The sequence below is a fragment of the Cebus imitator genome, unplaced genomic scaffold (genome assembly GCF_001604975.1).
Source record: "Cebus imitator isolate Cc_AM_T3 unplaced genomic scaffold, Cebus_imitator-1.0 Scaffold397, whole genome shotgun sequence".
Classification (NCBI taxonomy): Eukaryota; Metazoa; Chordata; class Mammalia; order Primates; family Cebidae; genus Cebus; species Cebus imitator.
Window position 1 is genome coordinate 373,360 of NW_016107712.1, and position 7,148 is coordinate 380,507.

Here is a 7,148-nt window from a genome sequence, read left to right on the forward strand (position 1 = left end):
AAAAAAAAAAAAAAAAAAAGAGATAATGGTGATGAATACTGTAGTGGAACTGGGTTTACTGATCTTAGTGGGAACATTAGAATCCCAAGGCAGTAGAGGCCACATAATGGCATATAAATACCAGAGACAGGCCAGGTGCGGTGGCTCATGTCGGTAATCCCAGCACTTTGGGAGGCTGAGGCAGGTGGATCACTTGATGCCAGGAGTTTGACACCAGCCTCGCCAACATGGTGAAACCCCATCTCTAGTAAAAATACAAAAATTAGCTGGGTGTGGTAGTGCATACCTGTGGTCTCAGCTACTCACGAGGCTGAGGCAAGAGAATGGCTTGAACTTGGGAGGTGGAGGTTACAGTGGGCCAAGATCCCATCACTGCACTCCAGCTTGGGCAACAGAGCGAAACTCTATCTCAAAATAACTAAAAATATAAATAAATACATATCAGAGACAAAATGGCCACAATTAGCAAAATAAGCCAAATTCTTTTTGTTTTGTTTTTCAGACACGGTCTCACTCTGTCACCCAGGTTGGAATGCAATGGCGTGATCTCAGCTCACTATAGCCTCTGCCTCCCGAGTAGCTGGGACTATAGGCCTCCACCACCATGCTGAGCTAGTTTTTATATTTTTGGTAGAGATGGGGTTTCGCCATGTTGGCCGGGCTGGCTAGAATTGTTTTTTTGTTTTGTTTTTTTGAGAGGTAGTCTCACTCTGTCGCCCAGACTGGAGTGCAGTGGTGTGATTCAGCTCACTGCAACCTCTACCTCTTAGGTTCAAGCGATTCTTCTGCCTCTGATTCCTGAGTAGCTGTGATTACAGGTGCCTGCCATGGCACCTGCCTAATTTTAACAGTTTTAGTAGAGATGGGGTTTCACCATGTTGGCCAGGCTGTTCTTGAACTCCTGACCTCATGATCCACCTGCCTTGGCCTCCCAAAGTGCTAGGATTACAGGCATGAGCCACCACACCCTGTTGGCCAGATTTCTTAAGGCACTGTTTCTAAACTTGTACTAATACTAGAAACCCAAAACTATAAATTCTACCTTGGACAAGTGGTCAAAATAGGGGACCTAAGCAAGTCAAGTGATAGAATCTTGGCCTGATTGTGGCTAACAGTGCATCCAGAGTGGCCCATACTGTGGTTGTTTCTCCAGTCCCACGTGTTGTAGTAACAGATATATTTTAATAACAAACTTTATTTTGGTTCCTGATCCATGGAGTACCATCATTGTGGAAAGAGCTACACAGCAGCTTAGGTCTGCTTTCTGCCACTCCTTATTAACATAGTAAAGGAAAAGCAGTACGATATCCCTGAGGAAATTGTAGAGATTGGCCAGGCACAGTAGCTCATGCCCGTAACCCCAGCACTTTGGGAGGCCAAGGCAGGAGGATTGCTTGACCCCAGGAGTTTGAGACCAGCCTAGATAAGAGAGCAAAACTCCATTTCTACAAAATATAAAAAAGCAAAAGAAATTACAGAGATTAGTGCCACCATGCTGCCAAGGTGATTCATACCACATTCCCATTTAAATTTCCTGTGGCCACCAGATTCATCATAGGGAATGACAGTTCTAGGTGTGGTATCTTCTTTGGAAGAAATTAATATACATGTTGACATGATACTGATCTGATATTGATCTGGAAATGTCCCCCACCCCCATTCTACTCATAAGGAGGATCAGAAACAAACTGCATTGAAATATTTACATAGAAGGGACAACAGTAAGTCCTTACTGTCTTGTCTCAGGCTACATCAACTCTCCTGTTCTCTATATGGTATGAAGGGACCTTGATGATCTTGTGATTCCATAGAACATCATACTGATCCATTATAGTAATGAAATTATATTAAATAAAACTGATGAGCAGAAGTAGGCAGCATTCTACATGTTTTGGTAAGAAAGGTGCAAGATGAACCTTGAAAAACTTCCAGGACTTGCCACAGGTTTCTAGGGGTCCAATGGCCAGAGATGTGTTAGGATATCCATAAGATCCATACTTTTTTCTCTTCCATTAACTGGTCAGAGGGAACTCCTTATGATGACAGTTTATGTGCATTGAGGGAGAATTGTTGAAGGAATAGAGGCAGGTACTATAGGAGTCTAGTCACCTGCTCATTCATGGTTCCAGTCCCATATGTAGTGCACTGTTCCTGTGCTCATTCAGTTGTACAATTTGGTGAGTCAAATAACACCAATTCATGATGCGCAGTTTGATTGACACAGTCACTTGATGTCCCATGATCAGGTGTTACATCTCTTCCAGGTACCAGCACAAATCAACAGGTGCTTTTCAAAGGAAAAAAAAAGAAACAAAACCACGGTTAAGGAAAATACAGCCTTATTCCAAAACCTTAAGGGTCTATGTTGCAATTCTTGCACTGAAACTTGCCAGAGGCTTCATATAACATCTCTCTTACATTAACTTCCAATACCATTGGGTCTACAGAATCATAAAGCCTAAGTCTGGGCCCCACCCCACTCATAACTGGATTATTTTTTGAGACACAGTCTTGCTCTGTCACCCAGGCTGGAGTGCAGTGACAAGACCTTGGCTCACTGCAACCTCTGCCTCCCAGGTTCAAGGGATCCTCCTGTCTCAGCCAATTAGCTGGGATTACAGGTGTGCACCACTACACCTGGCTAATTTTTGTATTTTTAGTACAGACGGGGTTTGACCATGTTGGCCAGGCTGGTCTTGAACTTCGGACCTCAGGTTATCTGCCTGCCTCAGCCTCCCAAAATGCTGGGATTACAGGTGTGAGCCACTGTGCCTGGCCAAAACTGGTAGTCTTATAGTTACAGTTAAGCATCTAAGAACAGCTTACCCAATTGTACTATGTTTTGCCTCCAAATCTAAAGACGCCTGCCGCATATTTTGCCTTTATCTTTGTTGTGATAGTGGAAAGTACAACTTTTCACTAACAAGTGCCTTTAAACGGGTGTTTGTTTATTTTGGTCTACCTTTTATACTTGTTCACAGCAGAAGTATGATCAAAACCACTTAGTTCTTAATTATCAGAAGTGAAACTCTAAAAGATTTTTTTTTTTAAGACAGACTTTCTGTCATGAAGGCTGAAGTGCAATGGCCTGATCACAGCTCACTGAAACTTTGAACTCCTGGCCTCAACTGATTCTCCCGCCTCAGCCTCCTTGAGTAACTGAGATTACAGGCATGCACCACCATGCTTGACATTTTTATTTATTTATTTATTTTTGGGGTAGAAACAGGGTCTCACTATGTTGCTCAGGCTGGTCTCAAACTCCCGGTCTTAAGTGATCCTCCTGCTTTGGCATCCCAAAACACCAGGATTACAGGCATAAGGCACCTCACCCAGCCACGGGGACTTTTTTTTTTACTATCAAAAACTTTACTAGAAGTTCTGTATCCTCTCTCAAAACACACAGGGTAGCTGTTGTACATATATGTAGTCTATAGCTAATGCTTGGTGCATAAATACCTAGGTCTATGGCAATAACAGTTATTTAAAGACTTGAAACTCAAGGTTAACACTGCTAAAAGCAAAGGCATACTCTTAGAAAAGTAAAAGTATGTTCAAAAGAATATGAGGATCACAGTTAAATAGAGATTTCACGTGTAAAAGCAGAGATAAAATTTTTATCCTGTATACAATAGGAAACCATTGAAAAGTTCTTTATTGTGCTACATTATAATGAAAGCTGTGTTTAATTTTTTTTTTTTTTTTTTTAGATGGAGTCTCACTCTGTTGCCCAGGCTGGAGTACACTGGCATGATCTTGGCTCAATGCAACCTCAACCTCTTGAGTTCAAGCAATTCTGCCTCAGCTTCCTGAGTAGCTGGGATTACAGGTGGGCACAACCATGCCCAGCTAATTTTTGTATTTTTAGTAGAGACGGAGTTTCACCATATTGGTAAGGCTGGTCTTGAACTCCTGACCTCATGATCTGCCCACCTCGGCCTCCCAAAGTGCTGAGATTACAGCGGTGAGCCACCACGCCCAGCCAACTGTGTAATTTAATGGTGATGTGCAAGATAGTCTGGAGAAGGAAAAGCAGAGGCAGAGAAGCCCACTGTGAATGTACAGTAATGGACCAAATATGAGTTGAGAGGCATCATAGTGTAATGAAAAGAATGTTGACATTAGAATTACAGGACTGCTAGTAATGACTGATCCTGTCACCTTGGGCAAGTCATTTAACCTGTCTGATTCTGAATCCTTATTTATATGTCACTCACCTTATAGGCCCTCAATAAATACTTGAGTGATGAAATGTTAATCACTTCTGCTTAACTCACAGTGATTATATAATGATGGAAATCTTTTAAAATGTATAAACTGTTATAAAATGTAAGATGTAATATGCACTGAAGGCCTAAATAAGTAGAAATGGACACTGATAAGGGAAGGATGAAAGACAAAGACAACTCTAATATACTGATTCTTAGTCTTGGTGACTGGAAAAATACATTCACATAAGTAGATTGGCTAGGGGAGGAACAGAGTAGAAATTAACACAGGGTTAGGGAAAAAACAGTGATTTATTTAAATTATCAGGATGTTCAGCAGTAACTAAAAACAACAACTAAGTTATTGTTAATATATATATAATAGTTTTCTGTTTTATATATTACTTTCATATATTCTTAGGTATTTTTCATATGAGAATATTTTAGCTCCTCCATAAAACTTTATGTTCTTAGAGAAAGAGATTATCTCCTGGGGAATTTGTATTCCTTCCTCATTTAAAAATAAACCACCTGTGTCTGCTACAAAGTTCCATCTGTTCCATCCAATTTATTGGTAAACAAATTACATACGGTATTGACTGGTTTAAAGATTATTTGTTAGGTTCTTCAGTCCTTTCAGTTTAATACTAAATTGCTACACTTTTATTTTTTATTTTTTTTTATTTTTTATGATGGAGTCTTGTTCTGTCACCCAGGCTGGAGTGCAGTGGCACCATCTTAGCTCACTGCGGCAACCTCTGCCTCCTGGGTTCAAGCAATCCTCCTGCCTCAGCCTCCGGAGTAGCTGGGACTATAGGCGGCTACCACCATGCCCAGCTAGTTTTTGTACCAAACTGCTATACTTTTTGAAAAATTGATACATGATGGTTTACATATTTAGGAGGTATATGGGATATTTTATTACATGCATAGAGTATGTACTGATCAAGTCAGGGTATCTGGGGTATCTATCACCTCAAATATTTCTAAGTGCCGGGAACATTTCAAGTCTTCTCTCCTAGCTATTTTGAAATATAAAAAAATCATTCATTGTAACTATAGTAGTTACCCTAGTCTACTATTAAACATTCCTTTGTTTCATATCTCACTGTATATTTGTACCCATTCACCAACCTTTCTTCATCCCCCCCTCCAACCCAGACACCTTTCCCAGCTTCTGGTAACCATCATTCCACTCTCTGCCTCCATGAGATCAACATGTTTAGTTTCTACATACGAGTGAGAGAACATGGGATATTTGTCATTCTGTGCCTGGCTTATTTCACTTAACACAATAACCTCCAGTTCCTTCCACGTTTCTGCAGAGGAAATGATTTCACCCTTTTTTGTGGCTGGATAGTATTCATTGTGTATATGTACCACATTTGCTTTATCCATCCATCTGTTGATGGACACAGGTTGAGTATTTTCTTTGCTGTTGTGAACACTGTTCAGTGTGGCACTGAACATGCAAATGAAGGTATCCCTTTGATATACTGATTTATTTTCCTTAGAATAAATACCCAATAGTGGAATTGACAGATAATATGGCAGTTCTTTTAGTTTTTTTGAGAAATACTATGTTTCTATAGTGGCTGTATTAATTTACATTCCCACTGACAGTGTAAAAGAATTTCTTCTGCCAGGTGCAGTGGCTCATGCCTGTAATCCCAGCACTTTGGGAGGCTGAGGTGGGCGGATCACAAAGTCAGGAGTTCGAGACCAGCCTGGCCAATATGGTGAAACTCCATCTCTACTAAAAATATAAAGAAATTAGTTGGGCGTGGTGGCGCATGCCTGTAATCCCAGCTACTCGGGAGGCTTAGGTAGGACAATTGCTGGAACCCAACAGGTGGAGGTTGCAGTGAGCCAAGATCACACCACTGCACACCAGCCTGGGCAACACAGTGAGACTCTGTCTCAAAAAAAAAGAAAAAAAAAGGAGAGTATTTCTTCTGCATCCTTACCAGCATCTGTTATTTTCTGTCCTTTTAGTAATAACCCCTCTGTCACAGGTGATACCTTATTGTGGTTTTCATTTGCATTTCCCTGATGATTAGTGATATTGAACATTTTTTCATATATTTATTGGGCATTTGTGTCTTCTGAGAAATGTCTATTCACATCCTTTGCCCACTTTTAATGGGCTTATTTGCTTTTTGCTGTTGAGTTGTTTAAGTTTCTTGTACATTCTCAACTTTGGTTCCTTGTTGGATTAATAGTTTGTAAACATTTTCTCCCATACAACAGGTTATCTCTTCACTCTGCTATTTCCTTTGCTATGCTTTTCAGTTTAATATAGTCCAATCTAGCTATTTTTGTCTTTGCTGTTTGTGCTTTCGTGGTCTTAGCCATAAACTCTTTGCTTAGACCCGATGTCCTGAAGTGGTTTTCCTGAAAATTCTAGTAGTTTTATAGCTTTAGGTCTTATATTTATGTCTGAACCGTTATTTATGTGCATCACTCTAAATAGTTTTTACTACTAGTACCTTATAAAGCATAAGCAAATGCCTCATTCAAAGTCATATGAGGCTGGGTATGGTGGCTCACCTTGTAATCTCAGCACTTTGGGAGGCCAAGGAGGGCAGACTGCTCGATTCCCAGAGTTCAAGACAAGCCTGGACAACGTGGCAAAACCCGTTTCTACAAAAGATTTAAAAACTAGCTAAGTGTGGTGACATGTGCCTATAGTCCCAGCTCCTTGGTGGGGGTGGCTGAGATGGGAGGATCACTTGAGTCTGGGCAGTTGAGCCTGCACTGAGCCATGTTAGTGCCAATGCACTACAGCCTAGGTGACATAGTGAGACTCTGTCTCAAAAAGAAGAAAGTAATATGTTGTTTTCTTTCTTTTACATTTTAAACATATATGCCTTTCACTTAGACCCTAGAGTGTAAGATAATTTCTATTCCATTTGAAATCCTTAATTTCTCCTAGGTTTT

General features: G+C 40.5%; 1 long non-coding RNA gene across 1 annotated transcript in view; it reads right to left on the reverse strand.

The window, feature by feature from the left end:
- Positions 1–1,828: 1,828 nt before the first annotated feature.
- LOC108289251 overlaps positions 1,829–7,148 on the reverse strand; it is a 14,530-nt gene continuing 9,210 nt past the window's right edge. Inside the window, exon 2 of the long non-coding RNA XR_001819073.2 lies at positions 1,829–2,287. This is a non-coding gene — a long non-coding RNA (uncharacterized LOC108289251). The remainder of the gene's footprint in view (positions 2,288–7,148) is intronic.